The sequence below is a fragment of the Oryctolagus cuniculus genome, chromosome 3, assembly GCF_964237555.1.
Source record: "Oryctolagus cuniculus chromosome 3, mOryCun1.1, whole genome shotgun sequence".
NCBI lineage: Eukaryota > Metazoa > Chordata > Mammalia > Lagomorpha > Leporidae > Oryctolagus > Oryctolagus cuniculus.
In genome coordinates, this window is record NC_091434.1 from 97,796,220 (window position 1) to 97,818,340 (window position 22,121).

A 22,121-nucleotide genomic window follows, 5' to 3' on the forward strand; every position below is an offset into this window, starting at 1 on the left:
CCAGCATCCTAGGTTCTCCAAGCTGCAAATGACCTATCGAGGGACTTCCATGCAGTCACAATCATGTGAGTCAAGTCCCCTAGTTTCTCTCTATACAGGGGTTCTTCATAAGGTTCATAGAAAATGGAATTAAAAGAGAAGTTTACTTCGGTGCAAAAATCTTTGAAAACCATGCATATAAAGGTCTTAACAATTCATAGCAATGAGTGTCATAGAAGAAACTATGCATGGATTTCAAGTTTTCTACCAAAACAAACTTTTTTAATACCATTATCCGTGAACTTTTTAAAATATTTATTTATTTAACAAGCAGAATGACTGAGAGAGAGAGAGAGTGAGAAGGCAGAGTGATAGAGACCTTCCATCCACTGGTTCACTCCCCAGATAGCTACAATGGCCAAGGCTGGTCTAGGCCAAGTCAACAACCAATAAGTCCATCCTGCTCTGTATGTGGGTGTCAGGGACCCAAGAACTTGGGCTATCCTATGCTGTTTTCCTCAGGAGAGTTAGCAAGGAATTGGATTGGAAACAGCAAAACAGTATTCCAATACAAGATGGCAGCCTCACAAATGGTGCCTTATTCAGCTGTACCACCTCTCCAACTCCTCCATCCATGAACTTTTTGAAGAAACTTGTACATATCCTATTGAGTCTGTCTCTATAGAAACCTGAGTAATGTAGTGATAGTATCTCAGAAATTTCAGGTGAAGAGCATAAAGAGGATATTTCAGAAAACTTGAATAAATGACTTGTTCTCCACTTTTGATTACATTTGAAAATTGTAATACTAAGAATATCATGTTAGTAAAAAGTAAGAACAATATTGTATACTTGTTACTTAGATTCCCCTAACATATTCTAGAATAGCATTAATTCTTGAATAGATTTTGGTTTTTTATGGATCTGATTATACTTCCTAGGTTACAAAATACTGAAACTTAAAGAAATAGTAAACCTGTTCCTTAATGTCAAAATTGAGAAAAGATCTTATTTTACTTCCATAATTAGACTAGTTTAGAATTATATCAAGCATAATTACCAAAACACCTTCATATGCATTGTAGCACATTGGTAATTTTAATAATCATTATGAATTTGTGAGGTGAACACAACAAAGATGATTGTCCTTATTTAAAATATCAACATCTGTAAGTCAGACTCATTGAACGGCTTAACCAAGACCACAAAAATGATTTGTGGGAGGGTGCAGGCATTTAGTACAACAGTTAAGAAGCTGCTTGGAATGCCAGCAACCCATATCTGCATTGGAGGCTCAGCTCTGCTTCCAATTTCAGCTTCCTGCAAACATGAACCTTGGGGGCAGCAACTGAGGGCTCAAATACTTGGATCTCTGCCATCCATGTGGGATACTGGGATTGAGTTCCTGGTTCCTGGCTTCAGTCTAGCCCAGGCTGGCAATTGTGGACATTTAGGAAGTGAACCAGCAGAGATGTGTCTTTGTATCTTGCTGCTTTTCAAATAAAATGAAAACAAGTAAATAAATAAGTAAAAATTTAAAAAAAAATGTATGTGGAAGGAAAGTGAATTCCAGGTCTGGCATTTTTTATGTTATACTATACACACCTAACTGCACTTTCCAGAAAACCCAAGAGGCGGTAGAAGAAATCTTTGCTCACTAACGTCATGTTGCTCTCCTCTATGTGACTATACTTTTTTTTAGCCATATGACAAATGGCTTGATTAAAAACTGCATTCATGAACTGATGAGAAACCACCTCCTTAAGATCCAGGCCCATCGCACACTCTGCTGCTTCCTACGCTAATGCAAAGTATTGGGAGTAACAACAGCAGGGAGGATGGAGAAGAACATTCATTAAACGAAGTAGCAGCGTATATTGATTTTCTTCTCATTGTAAGAGACAGGTAATACAATTTCATTGCCTATCCAATATGAAAATAAGACTTAATGGAGTTATGGTTTATGATTTGGCTACTGTGTCAGACTTCCTTTCCAGCAATTTTTTCTCCATCTTAGACTCTACCGGGGAACACTAGGTGACCAGATGGCTGGTTCTACTCATTTAGGATCTCAGTCCAGCAGAGTCATGAAACAGAGAAAGGGCTGTTCATTATGAGTTGTTCAGTTACAGTAGCCAAAACTGAAGAGCTCTGGAAATACACACACACACACACACACACACACACACAAACACACACTCCCAGGGGCTCTCTCTCAACAGAAAAGGACCCACTGCCCCAGAAGCCGTGGCAAACGTCAGAAAGCCATGGTTAATTGAGAATTTATTCATTGTGGCACAGTTGCTTCCAGGTAAGGTACAGCCTCGAAAAGCAGAAGATTTTAGGTTGGTTGTTCACATTTTAACTTATTCTCCTAAAATCACAGGTGAGTGGTGTTGGGAACAATTCTCTGTGAGTCTCACATTTCTTACAGACTCTCTGACTGCTCTTGTGTCAGACTGTGTTTGAGGATGTTTGTATATTGAAGAGTCACAAAAGTCTCCCTCGCAAGCAATGAGCCAACCCGCTGATGATCCTGAGTGAAACTTCCAGATCCCCCAAGCGCAGGACTTTTATGCTGTAACACAACTAACTGCAAATGCTAGTATCTCCTGGTTACTCAGGAAGAATGAGAGTTTAGGACACCAAATACGCTTATGGTCTAGCTGTTTGCTATTGTTAACAGTGCCTTCTTGCTAACCTAAGTCTCTCTAGGTGGTCTGTCATTTTAATAGCCAGGTAGAAATAATAGTCTACAAGAGCTATGATCATTCAAATTCAGTTTTCATTGTTGATTTTGCTAACTTGCATTTTTATTGTGTTGGCCACACTTCCCTGCTCTATTGCTATCAATTAACACTGGTTTCTTACTGCCAGCTTGATGAGCTGGTCTTCAGCACTCTTGAGATAAAGAATGACAAAATTAGTAAAACACTGTTTACATCACAATTTTGTTTCAACACTGAAAAAGACTAAGGAATTATTCAATAATCTATTTATTTGCTTGTGTAGGAAAATTAGATTAAAATAAATGTCGCACATAATTCTTCTGACCAAACCTCTTCTCCTTATACAACCTTCACATACATGTGTTTCTGGAAGTTCTCAAGGGAACAATTTCCTATGTGCAGTCATCCCTCACTACAGTGGGAATTGTTTCCAGGGCAGTCACTGTTACCCAAATCTATAGATGCTCAACCCTGTTATATAAAATGGTGTAGTGTTTTCATATAACGTATACACAACCTCTCATATACTTTAGAACATGTCTACACTGCTTTTAATACATAATATAGTGTGACAGCCATATAAATTGTTGTGATGCTGTATTGTTTAGGGAATAGTGACAAGAAAAACATCTATAGACTGTTAGTAAAGATGCAATTTTTTCCCAATATTTTTTCCAAATTTTTTCAAAATCTTTTCTCTCTGATGAAGGTTGAATCTACAGATACAGTAGGGATGATTGTACTCTCTCCTTTGGTTAATCTCTGTTTTCTGACATGTGCTGTCTTTAACAAATGATTCTTGCTACTTGCCAGTTTGGTTTCTCCAGCTTTCTTTATGCAAACCAGTAGCTTAACGCAGGTGATGATCTTTATCCCACAAGATAGAACAAACCTCACCAACATCCACAGTTGAAGTGCCAAGTGCAATGGAGAATTTCCCAGGACTCTCACAGCAGAGTAGTCATTGCTGTTTCTCACTCCACCCCAATTGTACCATACATTCTTGTCCCATGTCTATGGAGAAAAGGAGGTGAGTAATCATCCTCACTTATGATACACTCTGTGCTAATTAAATGTTGCTTGGGCAGCAGTTATTTCTAGAGTTATCCAGAGCCAGTTTTAAATATGAATCACCACACAAGAATTCTCTTCCCCTTGTCAGTGGTTCATGGATCAAGGTCATCATGCATAGGACTTTCTTTCCTTGGGATATTTTTTCTCAGATATCTTGGACCTATTTCATAAAGAGTTTACAAGACTGATATCCCAGTAAGCAAGACATGCTCAAACTGCCACTAGTGGACACCCTGGAAAACTCTTGTCCCAAGCATCTGTGTTGCTCATTTCTTCACCCCTTTCAAGTTTTGCTCAAAAAGTCACCCTGCAGGGGCTGGCATTATGCCTCAGTGGGTTAAGCTGCCACCAGCAACACCAACATACTACATGAGACCAGTTCAAATCCCAGTCACTCCTCTTTCAATCCAGCTCCCAGCTGATGTTCCTGGGAAAGCAGTGGAAGATAGCCCAAGTGCTTGGGCTCCTGTACACTTGTGGGAGAACTGGATGAAGCCCATGGCTCTTAGCTTCTACCCAGCCCAGCCCTGGCTGTTGCAGCCATTTGAGGAGTGAACAATAAGATGGAAGAGTTCTCTCTCTGTGTCTCTCCCTCCATCCTTCTGTAACGCTGCCATTCAAACAATTTTTTAGAAGTTATCTTCTCAGGGAAGCATTTCCTGACCACCTGTTTGAGAGGGTTAACCCCTCCACACCCACTCCAAGCTTTCTATGCCTTTTTTTTTTTTTTTTTGGACAGGCAGAGTGGACAGTGAGAGAGAGAGACAGAGAGAAAGGTCTTCCTTTTGCCGTTGGTTCACCCTCCAATGGCCGCCGTGGCCGGCGCACCACGCTGATCCGAAGCCAGGAGCCAGGTGCTTCTCCTGGTCTCCCATGGGGTGCAGGGCCCAAACACTTGGGCCATCCTCCACTGCACTCCCTGGCCACAGCAGAGAGCTGGCCTGGAAGAGGGGCAACCGGGACAGAATCCGGCGCCCCAACCGGGACTAGAACCCGGTGTGCCGGCGCTGCAGGAGGAGGATTAGCCTAGTGAGCCGCGGCGCCGGCCTTTCTATGCCTTTCTCCACCTTATTTCATTCTGTGGCACTTATTTTCTCTAAATGTATTATAAAATGCATTTGCTTTGTTTTGTATTATATTTTTCTGCTAAAATATAAATTCCAAGAAGGCAAAGGTTTTTATTTCTTTTTTTTTTTTTTTTTTTTTTTGACAGGCAGAGTTAGACAGTGAGAGAGAGACAGAGAGAAAGGTCCTCCTTTTCCGTTGGTTCACCCCACAATGGTCGCTGCGGACAGCGCACCATGCTGATCTGAAGCCAGGAGCCAGGTGTTTCTCCTGGTCTCCCACGCGGGTGCAGGGCCCAAGCACTTGGGCCATCCTCCACTGCACTCCCGGGCCACAGTAGAGAGCTGGCCTGGAAGAGGAGCAACCAGGACAGAAGCCAGCATCCCAACCGGGACTAGAACCTGGGGTGCATGCGCCGCAGGTGGAGGATTAGCCTATTGAGCTGCGGCGCTGGCCGGTTTTTATTTCTTTGTCTCATTGATGCACTCAGAATGGGGCCCAGCACCCACTTGGTGCTAGTAAACATCTGAAGGATAAATGATTGAATCCTATGGGTTGGGCTGTATGTGTGATGTGCTCCTCTCATGTCAATTCCACTGGCCACAGGCCTTTTAAATCTGACATCCAGTAAACATTCCCTGGCTGAAAAGCTACACTATGGAATACTACTCCACCATAAAAAAGAATGAAATCTTGTCTTTTGTAACAAAATGGATTTAACTGGGAACTGTTATTCTTAGTGAAATAAGCCAGTCCCAAAAAAGACAAATATTATATATTTTCTCTGATAGGTGGTAGTGAATATAGAATACAAAAAAATGTATAAGATTAAAATGGAAATCTTGTGATTTGATTGTTGTATTTAGCCTTTATTTATATTCCTTTGGAATTGTGCTCTCTCTACTTTTAACTTGTTGAGTATTATGGTTAGTGGTACATTAAGCCTATGATTAAAAAGTGGGTTGAAATTATGTTTTTGCAAAAATTAAAGAAAAAAAGAAAGGAAAGAAGAAGGGAGATTGAAGAGGAGAAAGTAGAAGAGAGGAAAGTATGATTATCTTCTTAGAATTGTACCTATGAAGTACATGAAGACTATTTAAAAAACAGTTTTCACAACACAATGATGAACATTAAAAGCTACATTTTTCACACAGCAAATGCATAATACATTCATCTAAAAACTGGAATGAAATGTACAAATATACTAATGGTAATTATTTTTGACTATGGAATTGGAGCTCATTTTATGGATAATTCCTAATATATCAAAATATTCACTTTGCAGTGTCTACCATTTTCTTAATGATGTAAATAGGTCAACAAAGCACCTTTGCAACAAAAGATTTTTAAATAGTGAAACCCATCAATGATAATATAAATTAAATAGAATGTGGTCATAATAAGAGCTGACATTTAGTGAACCTTGAGCCATTTGAAACATGATCCATCTATGAAGTAGATATCACTCAGAGTATAGATGAAGAAACTGAAAGTTTTTCTTTTCTTTTTGAAGACTTATTTATTTGTTGGAAAGGCAGAGCGACAAAGAAAGAGAAAGAGAGAGAGACCTTCCATCTGCTGGTTCACTCCCCAGATGGCTGCAGGAAACTGGGTTGGGCCAGGCTGCAGCCAGGAGCCAGGAACTCCATCCAGGTCTCCCACATAGGTGGTAGGGACCCGGATACTTGAGTCCTTATCCACTGAGTCCCAGGTACATTAGCAAGGAGTTTGATCAGAACTGCAGTATCTGGGAATCAAACCAGCAATCCAATATGGGATGCAGGCATCCCAATCTATCCCAAGCAGTGGCTTAGCCAGCTGCTCCATAATGCCAGCCCAGAAACTAAGGTTTTTAAGAGATGAAACAACTATTTCAATATCACATGGCCAGTCATGGTCAGTGGGGGACTTTCCCCAGAATTTTCTGTCCCTAGAGCTACTGCTTTGAAACACTACGCTCCATTAAAAAGAGTTAACAATGACTCACCGTGAGTGAACTTGTAACTTGCTTTTGGTTCAGATAATAAATTATTTTCAGGTGGTGTAGCATTCCTCCTGGTAATTACTTTTCAGATGATTACTATATTTTCATTCTTGGTCACATATTCATTACTTCTCTTTAGGTTATGTATTTCAATTTCTTATAGTTGATTAAAAAAAAAGGTAGAACACTTTGATTTAGACAATGATCAAAAATCAAAGTATTCTGGAGCCAATGCTGTGCCGTAGGAGGTATAGCTATTGTCTGCAGTGCCAGCTTCCCATATGAACTCCAGTTCCAGACCCCGCTGCTCCACTTCTGATCCAGCTCTCTGCTATAGCCTGGGAAAGCAATAGAAGATGGCCCAAGTACTTGGGCAGCCTGCACTAGCATGGGAGACCCAGAAGAAGCTCCTGGCTCCTAGTTCCTGGCTCCTGGCTTCAGACTGGCCCAGCTCTGGCCACTGAGGCCATTTGGGGAGTGAACCAGAGGATGAAAGACCTCTCTCTTTCTCTGCCTCTGTAACTCTGCCTTTCAAATATACATAAAAAAACCTTAAAAAAAAAAAAAGAGTATTTCAATCAATTGTAATTAAACCACAATTATAAAGTCTTTTCTTCTGAAAAGAAATATTTTCAGAAAAGACCATTTTAAAACTAAAAACAACACAAACTATGAAACCAGAAGACTTGGGTTCTGGTATATAAAGAAAATATCAGAACTAAGACAAAGGCAAATGAACCTACCACAAAAAAACTGACAGCTCCATAGGCTGCTTCAGAGTGAAATGTTGGAGATTCAACTTTTTTTTTAATCTTTCCAACTGAGTGAAGCTCTTATTAAGAATCATATTTTATTTGTGTTACTATTATTCCAAAGAGAGTTGTAGAGAGCCTTACATCAGTGCACACTCTCTACTCATTTGTTGATTCCAAACTGGTCCAAATTTTTTCTAACCAAGATGGTAAGATGTCCATGCCTAGATAGATATTTCCCCTATTATTTTGAGTTAAGACTTAAAAGATTTTTGCTTAGTAAATCTAAATCTAGTATGCTAGCCAATAATATAATACATAGGTTGCATCTAACAATTTTCATGAAAAGGAATATTAAAAACCCAACAAATAAGACTAAAGCTCTTTTTGTGGAGTATATGGAGAGGATGAAGCAAGAGGTCAGGAACAGCAGGTGGGAGGCCGTAGAGGTTCAGAGGAACTGAAGTCCAGCCACCACTCTGTGTCCACTCTCAGACAAAGACCACTAGGAGCTTTCAGCCCCCTACAGCACTGCTTGAAAGCCACTGCTTAGTCAGGAAGCACATGTACATATTTTAACAAAAAGAAATCTGCAAATTCAGTGTCATAAATTAAGCTTTGTGCTTTCAGAAAGTCTATTATAAATATGTGTTAAATAAATGAATTGACCAATTGAATGAATGTGTGAATATCTGTATGTAACCTGTAGAAAATCCTTATTATAGTTACAATATTTATTTTGGTTGACTTGAATGGGATATGCAAATCTAAATATAATTGAACTTAGAGAAATAAACAAGCAAGAAGTACCAAGACGGAATGCCAACATCTGAATTTTTCTTTTAGCTTTTTTCAAGTAAAAACTTGTGCACATGGGACTCTTTCTTGTCTATCATAACAAAAAGATTCCAAGACATGCGTATATTTCTGTTTGCCCTAAACCCATGCCTCCCTCTCTCGGTAACTATGACTGAGCATTTTCCTTTTTGGGGGGATCAACCTCTTGTTTCTCTTCCCTAGGCATCCAACCTTGGTAGTCTGTGTCTCCCTCTGCCCACGCCCCCCATGCCTGGCCAAGGTTGAGGAACAGTCCCTGAGCCACACTAGTCAGACCCCCTATGCCTAAGGTACATGTGTGTGGCTTGTGTGGATTGCAGCTGCTCTTTCCACCCTCGGTCCAGGAGCAGACACTTCATTAGGCTCTGTTCACAAATACATGCAGCTCTGCTGGTCTAGAGCCTTCTAAGCCCAGGTTGTTTGTCCTCTTCCTTCCTTCTCTGGGCTATATTATACTTTTCTAACAATATATTTACCTTATTTATGTATTTTGTTTTTTTTTTAATTTGTATTTAACTTAGCCAGAGTCCATTTCTGAAAACTAAAAACCATAAAAGGTACAGAGAATACAAGTGAAAATTCACTTGAAGAAGTTCAGAGCACACAAGTCATGTTCACATGCCATAGTGAAATAGATCCCAAAGTCTCAGGCTGACTTACCAGGATTCATCTTACTATTATTAGGTCATTTGAAAACGAGACTTACAGCAATGTACAATCCAGCCAATTAGACTGAGAATAACTATAGTTAGGTATAATTTAAATAAACTTTTTTAATCTCCATTTTTCTCAATGATAAAAGACTGAGGTTAAAGTAAAAGATCTATAAAGTCTGCTCTAATTGTGACAACTTGTGAATTTTTATTTTTATGAAGTCAGAATCACATACTAACTGTTGATTCCCACCCGCACACACACCCACCCACCCCACCCCACCCCCAGTCATAAGAACACACGGAAGAAGCCCCTGCTGTCTCACTTCAAGGCAGTATTTAAATTTGATGCTAGACCCACTCAGGGCCAGCCCATGTCATGGTGTGACTTCCTCTTTAGCTTTCTGGAATCTTTTTTTGTGATGGAAATCAGTGCCACTTTCTGTACTCACATTTTCCCTTTGCCATTCTCTTTCTATGGTTAGAAAAAATAAGCTATAATTAGAATCAAGAAAATACTGTAAGGATAAATACAATGCATCCTGTTTTTACAAAAGGTCATTCTTTCAAGCTATCAAAGCCCTTCACAACAAATGCTTAATTGATGGTCACAGCCTCCTCTGTAGGAATTAAACAGTATGCCCGGTTTACAGATGAAGAAATCAAAGAGAGTCAACAGAACTTCAGTTGACCATTTCAAATCTGGGAACAAGAAACTCAGAGTGCATCCATTTTTGAACATTGTATGTCAGAGGGCCAAATAGCTCAAATTAGTTAGTGTACCTTATTTCCATGTGGACCTAGAATGTATGTGTAATGCATTTATAATGAAAACAAAATGAATGACATTTTCAAACAGCAAAAAGTCAATCCTAAAACAAATAGCTATTACGGTGGTTTTCAGAATAAGTTCTTCGGTGACTAGCTGATGAGTATCTGAAACTCCCATAGCAGTGTGACACATCTAATTCACTGCACAATTACTGAAATCTAGAATAGAGTCTGCACTTAAGGCAAAGGTATACATCTTAATAAACCAATACCAGCTGCAATGATTATAACTGTTCATCACTTATTTGACCCAGAAACCTACTTCTCTGCAGCACCACCACCATATGTCCTTAAACACAGTCCTTAGCCAGACTGACCCAGGATAAAAGAGAATGCTGTTTCCATCCAAGGCAAAACCTTACCTCTTTTCTACTTCCATCCCTAAAGTCAATTCATCTACCCATAAGAATCTAGAAGACCTAGAAAATCATAGGCTGTCACCATGGGGAGAGAATGGGTTCAACACAATATACCTGCAGGAGACAGCCCTGGGAAGGGAAGCAAAGTCAGCAGGACTTCAAAGTGTCTTCCTTGAACCAAGAACATCAGCCCTTGGGAACTCCTTAGAAATACGCACTCAGGCTGGTTGCGTTCCAGTTGTATTGAATAGAATCAGCATTTTCAAAAGACTCCCAGGTGACCCACATACATTTTAAGCTTTAAGAACCCCAGGTAAGACAAACTCTAGTATATAAACCCCAAGACAGACATGTGGACTAATGGATACCTAAATTAGCATATTAGCAATCAGGTAAAATCTCCTTCCTTCCATGGTTAGGGCCAGTGAGACAGGGCGGTCTCCTAATTCTAAGTATTCCAAGGGAAGACAGAAGTGATCATTTTAAACTATGAGTTTGTTGGCTAGGCTGCTCTTTGCTTGCTAAAGCAGGAGAAACTTATGGAAAAAGAGAGAACAAACCTCCAACTAACTATATTTCTCTATTTTCTTTCCTCATCTGTAAAATGGGAATAAACATGTCTGTCCTATGGATCATTGTTAAACTTGAATGAGATAATATACATCAAAGTCCTTAGCAAACTGTAAAAGTATTTGAAAGTTAGTTCTAGTTACATAGATAAAGCCTATCAATTGGCAACCTCTCAAGTTTTATAAATTCAGCATAGTGATTGCCATTGCAAAATCACAGAGAATTTTACAAATATTTTTATATTTTCATGCTGATCAAAAATGTGCAGCAGTGTTTTCTGTGTACAAGACAAATGAAAACTTTTTTTTTTTTTTTTTTGACAGGCAGAGTGGACAGTGAGAGAGAGAGACAGAGAGAAAGGTCTTCCTTTTGCCTTTGGTTCACCCTCCAATGGCCGCTGCGGCCGGCGCACTGCGCTGATCCGATGGCAGGAGCCAGGTGCTTCTCCTGGTCTCTCATGGGGTGCAGGGCCCAAGGACCTGGGCCATCCTCCACTGCACTCCCTGGCCACAGCAGAGAGCTGGCCTGGAAGAGGGATAGAATCCAGGACAGAATCCGGCGCCCTGACCGGGACTAGAACCCAGTGTGCCGGCGCCGCAAGGCGGAGGATTAGCCTAGTGAGCCGCGGCGCCGGCTAAATGAAAACATTTTACTGTGTTAATCCTCACCAGACAACTTTCTATGGGATAAAAATGAAGAGCTAAGAAGGAAAATTGAAGATTGAAAACTGTGTTTTGAAAAATAAACACAGGTGTATTTAGAACACATATATACATGAATGTGTATATGCACATATATGTCCTTTCTCAACCTTGAAAATTCAAAACTAACATCTATCTCACTCTGCATGCAGTTTGCCAAGTGACATAAAAAAGAAATGGTTGTCCTGAAATATCCCCTCAATAAAAGAGCCAGTTACCTTTTTGAATTAGCAAAGTAATGAGCTAGTTTATCTAGTTACACAGAAGCATAAATTTTAAGTTATCATTTGTTTAAACTGATTAAACTACATATACATATTTCAAAGATTATGAAGCTTTTCCTTGGGACTCTCTTTTTATCTTTAAAAGAAAACAATGCTAATAGTTTCCTTTTTCCTATACTCAACGACTATTTACTACCCCTTCTTGATGGGGGCTTTCAAAATACAAAGAAAGTCTGGCAAGTTTTCAACGTTCTTTTTAAGTCTGTTCTTAAGCACTTGTATGAAAGCATAGAGAGTACTTCTTTGGAGAATTGATAATGTCCCGCATTCACTATTTGTATATTAAGGACTGTCAGTTACATTTAGTGCATTCATTCCTTGGAATCCCTTGTTAATCTGCATGCACTGATTTCAGAGAAGCAAAGTGATCAGAAGTCAAAGTTAACATAACAATTCCTTTTCTACAAAACACAGCCCAAGACATTATGGGTCCAAATTTCAAAGCAAGTTACTGTATTTGCAAGTTTTAAGTCACACTTGGCAGTTTTTCCAAACACAGTGGTCAGGAACTGAAAAAAATAAACATGTGTTTCCAGGATTTTCTTTTGACATGCCACACAAAAAGTAATGTAACAACTATGTTTTCACTCCCTTTAAAAAGTGCTTCTTAAAGAAGAGAGGTTTGCTGCTGTTTGTGTTATTTTTTATAAAATAACATTAAGGGTCAAGATAAATATTACTTTTACTGTGCAAATGAAAGTTTAAACTTCAGCAGAAGGATTTCTTGAAAAACCCAATCTGTCATTATTCCACAATTTCATGATCTGCTTAAACTCACAGCACTGAGAACTTTCCATCTTCCAGGTGACTTAAACAAAAGAAAAAATAAAAAGCTCCATCTATATTCAATTCTTACACAGCAAGTCCAAGGTCATTTTCCCATTTTGCTGAAAGAATAACTGAGGTAAAGTAAATTTATGAACTTCCTGAGGCTTTCATAGCAAAGTCTTAGTAGCTGCAGGAGGGTAAAAATCCACAGGTGTGGTTCTTACTCAAGAGAAAGGAAGCAGTCCATCAAAAAGCGGGATTTCAGCAGTTCATAAAGGCCTCCAGACTCCAAAATCTCTCTCCTACAAGTTGGCCAGGTGGCCTAAATCTCCACCCCTATCTTCCCACCCCAATCTAAAGCAAGGCTTTGAAAAGCTCTGACCTATTAAAATGTAAATATTACACCTTGAAGGAATAACAATACCAGCCAGCAACTGAGTAGGTGGATTTTTTTTTCTCAGTTCCCTAACAAAGATCTGGACCCACAGGGAATAGGATCTTGGTGAGCAAGGGTGGAGGTTAAAGGATGAAAGTTATTCACTGTAGAACCTTTCTTAGGGAGATTGGGTGCCAGCAGAGCCCTGAGCTGCTGTGGATAGTTCTGGCACCTGGATGAGGGGGGCGATGATGAAAGGATGCTGGGATGAAGGAAGATTATCCAGGCAGGATGAGTGCTATTAGAGGAAAAGCCGACTGCAAAGAGTCTTGAAACAGAAGGAGAAAACTGTCCCACAGGCCATGTTTACCCAAGAGTGAAAACTTACGTTCACACAAAATCCTAGCTAAAGATATTTATACCAGCTTTACTCGTAACTGCCAAAACTTGGAAGCAAGTAAGATGCCCTTTAGTAGGTGAATGAATAAATCAACTGTGGAACTTCCAGACAATGGGATAGCTACCATCCAGTGTTGAAAAGAAATGAACTATCAAGCCATGAAAAACCACAGAGGAAACTTAAATGCATATTACTAAATGAAAGCCGATTTGAAAAGACACATACTGTATGATTCCAATTGTAAGACTTTCTAGAAAAGGCAAACATCAGTTTTTGGAGACAGCAAAAAGCCTATGGCTGTGCAGTAAAGACAGAAGGAAGGATGAATAGGAGGCGTGTAGACGATTTTTAGGGCAGTGAAACTCTTCTGTGTAATACTGAAACATGTCATTATGCATTTATCAAAGAACATTGAATGGACAACAGCAAGAATGAGCCCTAACATAAACTATGGAATTTAAGTGATAATAATGTGTCATTACAGGCTTATCAGTTATAACAAATGTATCGCTCTGGGTGGGGGGATGCTGATAGTGGGGAAGACTGTATACTGCTAAGGGCAGGAGATACATGGGAACTTTCTGTACTTTCAATTTTGCTGTGAACTTAAAACTGTCCTTAAAACAACTTTTTGTAAAGGCAACTGTTTAACCACCTTGCCCAGGACAATCTTTTTTAATCTTTACTTTGTGTTTGCTTTTTTTTTTTTTTTTTTAATTTTTTTTGACAGGCAGAGTGGACAGTGAGAGAGAGAGAGAGAGAGACAGAGAGAAAGGTCTTCCTTTGCCGTTGGTTCACCCTCCAATGGCCGCCGCAGCCAGCGCGCTGTGACCAGCGCACCCCGCGCACCGCACTGATCTGAAGGCAGGAGCCAGGTGCTTATCCTGATCTCCCATGGGGTGAGGGCCCAAGCACTTGGGCCATCCTCCACTGCACTCCCTGGCCACAGCAGAGAGCTGGCCTGGAAGAGGGACAGAATCCGGGACAGAATCCGGCGCCCCGACCGGGACTAGAACCCGGTGTGCCGGCGCCGCAGGTGGAGGATTAGCCTATTGAGCCGTGGCGCCGGCCTTGTGTTTGGTTTTGTTTGTTTGGATTCTTCTTATTGCTGGTTTTGTTTAAGTTATGGACTACTGTGAGACTCTAATAAAAGTCATATACTGTATCTCAGAGAAAAAATAATATGTACTTTCATGAATTCTCACAAAACAAGGAACACAATTCAGAAGTTTACAATAAAACCCATCCATAAGACTACTACTAGCTAATTGTATTACATATTACTAAGCACCAGATACTTTGTTAAACATTATTATTATGTACTATCTCATTTCATCTAAGAAACAACCCTTGAGCTAGATACTATTATCAGCCCTATTGACATATAAAGGAATTTAACTCCAGAAAGTGTTTTAAATTTTTTATTTGTTATTTAAAAGGGAGAGAGAGAGTTCCCATCCATTGGTTCACTCCCCAAAAACCCACAACAACCAGGACTAGACCAGATCAAAATCAACAGCCCATATCTCAATACAGCTCTCCCATGTGAGTGGCAGGAATTCAAGAACTTGAGTCATTGCCTGCTACCTCCTAGAGTGCACATTAGCAGGGGGCTGGAATCAGGAGCCAAGCTGGGACTTGAATTCAGGCACTGTGGCAGGAGATGTGGGCACCCCAAATGGCATCTTAACCACTAAGCCAATCACACAGCCTGCAGCGAGTTATTTTAATGATTGCTAAGCGTCAGAGCTGGGACTCCAGTGTAGGCTGATCCCAGGGAGCGTGCATGTTCTTCACCACACACTACAAGAGAGTCCAGCTCTGAAAGGCCATGACCCCAACTAAGCACTTCTTATCCAGATTGGGAATATTCACTCACCTATTCTCAAACTCCTAATTCTGATATCAATGAAATGTGCAGGACCAGAAGGTGCAGATTACACAGAGCTGGACCAATGGTGTCATAGGAGGTAATCATTTGTTCCTATTCCGGTTTCCACTACTGACATCCCCCCCCACCCCCCGCACACACACACACACACACACACACACTTCCATCCTGCCAACTACCACGCCAGAGGTAACAGGCAGCAGTAAGTAGCATTTCTCTGTATTTACCCGATAGCAGAGGACTTGGATTATGGTGAATCATTGCCACAGAAATTTAAAAAAAAAAAAAATTGGAGCAGTTCGATGCAAGCCTCAGTGTTGGAGGCTGATAAAAAATATTCCATAATCAACAGAGATTCACACTAGTGGACACACATCCATGTTATATTAGTAGATATCTGCAAATGTTGAATAAATGAAGCCAGGCATGAGGAAATAAAATGGACAAAAATAAAGTCATAATTCTTTAATGTGGCACAGAGAGAGGCCACAGAACCTCTTTTACTTCAACATTCCGACTCCTAGATGTGTGATATTGATCTTAGGGGGTAAGTCAATAGAGTTCACCTATTAATATCTCAGGAAGATGTCAAATCCAGTGTGTGTAAAACAGGATTCGTCAGGTGGGCATTGTGGTCAGGTAGGTTAAGCTACCACTTGAGATGTCCACGTTCCACATTGATGTGCCTGAGTTCCAGTCTTGCCTCTGCTACCAATCCAGCTTCCTACTAATGGACGGCCTGGAGGCAGCCGACGATGGCTCTGATATTTGGGTCCCTGCTCTCACATGGGAGATCTGGTTGGAGTTCCTGGCTCCTGGCTTCAGCCTGGCTCAGACTCCCAGATGTTGTGGACATTGGGAAAGTAAACCAACAGTTGGAAGATTCTCTCTTCTCTCTTCTCTCTTCTCTCTTCTCTCTCTCTCTCCTCTCTCTCTTTCCCTCCTTCCTTCTCTCTCTCTCTCTCCCAGTTAAAATAAATGTACTTAAAAAAAAAAAAACAGGATACATCACTCCTTTCTCATATTTTTCATTTATTTTCCAAATTTCAGTAAATAAAATCAAGTACCACCAAGTCAAAAGCCAGAAACAGGAATGCCATTGTGAATACCTTTCCCTCTCTCATCCCCATCACTTAACCATGTGCATGTCCTGGAGATTTAACCACTGAAATATCCTTTCTAGCTTTCTCATGACTTGCTGGGAGTATTACAACAGCAACGCCAACCCCTAACTGCTCTCCCCATTACTACCCTCAATCCCATCCAGAAGACTCTTCCTAGATAGAGTTTTAAGCATGAATCTATTGCTCTTTTACTCAGAACTCTCAGTATTCCTTCATTCTTTTTGATGGCACTCGAAATCCTCCCCATTAATAGTTCCTAATATCCACAAATCCCTATTCTTTGCTCCACCCACACCAAACCATGGGCATCAATTTTTTTTTTCAAAGTACTTGCATGGAGAACCTCATCTGCCTATATCACACACCAACCCTGAAGTTATGTTGTCTCTCCTAACCCCAGCAGGGAACCTTACCAACTGCATCACAGCTTACAGAATTCAAACTGAGTGCTGTCTACTTGTAGTAATCTTCTCTGAAAGCCTTGCCTAGGTCAGGAGTCTTCATTGCCAGATGATGTAATTAGGCCCATACTATGCTGACCAGGAGGGACATGAAAAAGTTGAGGAAAAAATCAATTTGAAAGGGCCGGCATTGTGGCATAGTAGTTTTTTGTTTTTTTTTTTTTTTTTTTTTTTTTGAGATTTATTTATTTGAAAGTCAGACACAGAGAGAGAAGGAGAGGAAGAGAGAGGGGGGGGCTTCCATCTGCTGGTTCACTACCCAATTGGTCGATCCAAAGCTCACCGATCCAAAGCCAGGAGCCAGGAGTTTCTTCTGGGTCTCCCACGCAGGTGCAGGGGCCCAAGAACTTGGGCCTCTTCTACTGCTTTACCAGGCCATAGTAGAGAGCTGGTTGGGAAGAGGAGCAGCCAAGACTAGAACTGGCACCCATATGGGATGACAGCACTGCAGGCAGTGACTTCACCCACTATGCCACAGCACCAGCCCTGGCATAGTAGGTTAAGCCTCTGCCTGCGATGCTGTCATCCCATGTGGGCACCAGTTGGAGTCCCAGCTGCTCCACTTCTGATCCAGCTCAGTGCTAATGTGCCTGGGAAGGCAGTGGAAGATGGTCCAAGTGCTTGAGCCCCTGCAGCCATGTGGGAGACCCAAAAGAAGTTTCTTCTCCTGGCTTTGGATCAGCCCAGCTCCAGCTGTTGCAGCCAGTTGGGGAGTGAACCAGCAGATGGAAGACCTCTCTCTGTGTCTTTCCCTCTCTCTGTCTGTAACTCTGCCTCTCAAATAAATAAATAAGTCTTCTTAAAAAATCAATTTGAAATCATTTAATCTTAAAAATTTTATAAAGGCAATGAAATAGTTATCTTGTAAATATAAATAAAAACACATTTTTATGATTTTCATGACATAGATTTTACACTTTAATCTTATTTTCATGTTTAACTACAAAAGAGTACAGCACAATCCTTTTAGTGGCCAAGTTCTTAAAAATCTGAGAGGGGCTGGCATTGTGGCATAGAGGGTACGGCTGCTGCCTGCAATGCAGATATCACTTATGTGCACTGGCTCAGAGTCAGCTGCTCCACTTCCAATCCAGCTCCCCACTAATTTGCCTAGGAAAGCAGCAGAAGATAGTCAAAGTCCCTGTGCAAGGGACTTTGGGAGATCTGGAAGAAGCTCCAGGCTCCTGGCTTCAGCCTGGCCCAGCCATGGACATTGCAGCCATTTGGGGAGTGAACCAGTGGGTGGAAGATCTCTCTCTCTCTTTGTCTCTGCCTCTCTCTTTGTAACTCTGCCTTTCAAATAAATAAAGTAAATCTTTTAAAACAAATCTTACATACCCTGGGTACCTTCTTTAATAATCCTATATTCTATAATTGTTGTTCTCAAACATCACCTTAACTAGGAAGTGAGTTCTCCTGAACAAGGACTGAAGTTTTCTTGGAGTATATGCATGACCATTACAAAGCCTAACAAATATGGGAGGTTCATGGTGATAGAGAGAAGGAAATAGAGAAGATGGGAGCAACTGAAGATAGATGGGGAGACAGGAGAGAAAGAAGGGAGAAGGAAAGACGCTCCCTCCAGCCCTAATATCCCACACTTTTAATTCTGAAACTGAATGCTCAGTGCCTCTTTTGCTCTGATATCTCTGTTATCAGCACACAGAAAGGCAGCTTCGGACTCTTGGTTAATCCTGAAGGCTGCTAAAATCAGTCCTTGTCAAACCCAATCAACCTCTCCAAGGACAAGTTGACTGTTCTATGGCTCTTGCCTAGAAAGGCTTTTAAAGGGAGTCAGTCTCTAGTGCATGTGAACTCCTACGGGGTACATAACTAGTCACTATCCACCATGTTCTTTGAGTTGCTTGATTCCTAATACACTCATAAAAATTAGTTTCTGGGCCAGTGGGGTCCTCAAATACTCGTCAAAGTATTGCAGAATCTGGACAGCCCCACATATCAACCTTCAGGCAAGAGAAAAATCTCATCCTGGAACAACTGAGCAGGAGACCCTAATTATAGTGGGTTCTGTTAACTCCAAACCATGGGCAACGGGCTGCTTCTACCCAGGAACACTGTTTGCACCAGGACAAAATTCTTCAGGCAGCCTATTTAGTGGCCTACACTATACTATTATCTAACAGGTCATAGGGCCCTGTTTTTTCCATTAAAAATAATAATAAAAGGCTAAGACATATGCCAAATGAGAGCCAAAGTATTTTGAAAAGTTATAATGAATTTTTATGACAGAAATTACATTACACATAATATAAACATCTATATTTAAGGAAGATAATGGTTTAGCTCCAGGAAATAATAGTTAAGCAGTGATGACTTAAGCAAGTGCTTTACAATTAATGGAAATAAAAATTATATATTATTACAATTCAGAGATGCTAGGAGAATGGGACAGGAGTTAACTCATACCAATGGACTCAACACACTAGAACGAATTAAAGCTTCTGTGAAATAGACTGTCCCCCAAAGAGGGAAACTGCAAAAAGATCAGACTTCTTCAAGTTTAAAGATGTTAAATTCTCCTCTTTAAGGCCCATTACATATGTAGCCACTGGCTTAGCCATTTCTTACCTTCCACAGAATCAGTTCGCCTCCTAAAATGAGATATTTAAAGGCAGACTGTTGGCCTGGTGTCTTGGATGGCACATCACAGAGTTCCAAAGCCCTTAAGACACTGAAGCACTAGTTCTTACTAAGTCATAATTAACTTCATTGGGAGTTACACGATAGCAACTTAGAACAGAATTTGGCTGAACATTTTTAGTATTCTTCCACTTGGTAATTACTACTTCAGTGGGAATTTCAAGAAACAGAGGGCAGAATTTGGCCCACAAAGAGAAGCACATTAAGTAACAGACCCAATTTATAATACCAATAATAGACTGTATCAAAATCTCTGATGAAGTACCTTCATCAGTAAGTTGATTTCATCATGAATGCAAATTCAACAAAATGTCTTAGTACCAGGTCCCCCAAGAAGAGCGTGTAGGAGACAACATAGCAAGTGAATGGCTCCACATGCCAGATCACCATTCTAAGACAATTCTGTAAAGACTAGGGAAAGACCTGGACACTGTTTGGCAGTTTAACCAGATAATAAATTCTTCTTGGTGCATGAAAAGGAGTCATCACAGCTCTGGTCTAGGCATTAAATATCTAAAGAATGAGATTCAGACCACTAAGATTTGGGCTTATGCTTCAAAATGAGAACCCAATGCTAGGTTCAGAATGACAGGTATAATGATAGTTGTACATTAGAAAACTCCAAATTACACAATATGCAATTTTTCACTACCGTTAATTGTGGAGCTTAAGCCCAGATTCCCGAAATTCAATCGTGATTCTCTTTCAACAGTGTTTATATTGTGCATGATATGATTTTTATCATAAAATGGAGACTTTTTTCCCTTTGGTTTGCATGCTTTAAATTACAGTATTTAGTTGGAGACTAATTTTAGGGTATTATCAATTTGACATTTGAGTTTCAAGCACACTTTGAAATTGCAAGCTAATGCAGAATATAGGAAGACTGTATTTTAAAATTATGTTCTCATCTATGCAACCTGTGTTCCTCCCAGTAATTTACCTGAGACACTGAAAAAGAAATACCGAATACATGTCCTGGGGCCAGTCCACAATCCCCTTGAAAATCTAGGCCAGACTTTCCATGGACAGCCATTAGCAACACTTCCCCAACCAGCCTGGCTCTAGCTGCCCTGTCATGAAGTCCTTATTCTCTACCATCACCTCCCCCTCCTTCCAGCATCCTGCATTTCTCAGTGCCCACAACATGGAGAAACAAAAGAAAAATCACACTGGAACGTCCTACCAAGTAAGGCAGACTGCTCCCCCATCGGCTGGCCCACCCATCCATGCACCATGTTTGTTAACATTCTGAAAGACATTTGTGCAGAGAACAAATTGACGGAGCTCATGTTTATATCAGAAATTTCAAAAACGGCAGGAGATTTATTCGTGGAATCTTAACACCCATTCAGACTGTCATAAAACACAAAGGACCAAATTCAATAAAAACTCTGTCCAACTTCCACAACACTAAAGTCTGTGTGAGCCTTCAAAACAAAATCAATTTTTCCAGTTTTGCAAAGGGCTGTTCAGACTTTGGTAGCATGGTAGCCAGCTGGGGCATTTCCTAACTTAGCCCCTAAATTAGTTTCAAAAGTAGTTCTGAGGACCACATTTGATCAAAGAATTTACCTCTCTCTCTCTCTCTCTCTCTCTCTCTCTCTCTCTCCCTCTTTCCCCCTATCTCTTTCTGTTTCTCTCTTTTCTCTCTTGCTATCTCCTCTTTTTTTTCTTTTTTTAAAACATATTTCAGAGTACATCACATGGAGAACAAACAACAGAACTGCAGCATATGTCTCATGCAGTTAAAAGCTTCAAAACTGGCCTGTAAAACAGAATTCTTTGGTACACAGTGAAAAAATATTTTTTGATTCCATAATCCATACAGCAGTAAAGTTGGGTATAATCATTTTTAAAAGTTACTGTGCCCATGGACAGCTGTTCTTCATACATACTGGAAATGTTTCCTTTACATTCCTAAGGACATAAGAGTTTGACACCAAGCCAATACCTTTTGAAATGGTGAAAGTTAAACACACCCCATACTGATGCCTTTACTCTCCCAACAAACTCTCTCCCACAACTAAAATGTTAAAACTTTTACCCCACAGCCCACATTCTGAGATTAGTCCAATAACTAATGTCCTGTCCAAGTAAAATACATTTTGTCATAGCTTGAAAATGTTACCTTTCACAGAAGTATAGTATTTCTGACCAGCAGGGAACATATGTCAACATTATCTATTATTACCCAATGTCAGGACCAAAAAGGGAAGGTGGGTGGTGGATGTTAATAACGACTTAAGCGATTTCTAAAAGAGGCATTTGAGAAGTACAAAGCCAGAAGTTTCAAATGTTTTGTCTTATTTTCGCTGTGTCAGCAACCTGCCCCCCCCACCCCCAAGAACAAACCTAATGCTGCCTCCGACCCAACGCCTAGTTCTCTTTTCAATTTTAGCCAACGCTTTGCTAAGCTGGAAAGTTTGAAAAATACCCTAGAAAACTTCTCCACCAGAAAATGAAAAACAAAAACATATGACCAGCAATGATGAAAGCAACTCCCACTCGCTAAGAAAAAGATTTTCAATCACAGGAGCACACGGCTTTTGGATTTAAAAATTTATTTTCATTTTTCAGGCTACTTGTCTGCTGCTTAGATTTGGGGGTTGGGTTTCTCAT

General features: G+C 40.4%; 1 long non-coding RNA gene across 1 annotated transcript in view; it reads right to left on the reverse strand.

Annotated features, from left to right (window-relative positions):
- LOC103348754 (uncharacterized) overlaps positions 1 to 22,121 on the reverse strand; it is a 130,163-nt gene that overhangs the window by 18,883 nt on the left and 89,159 nt on the right. The gene's annotated exons all lie outside the window — the stretch shown is intronic.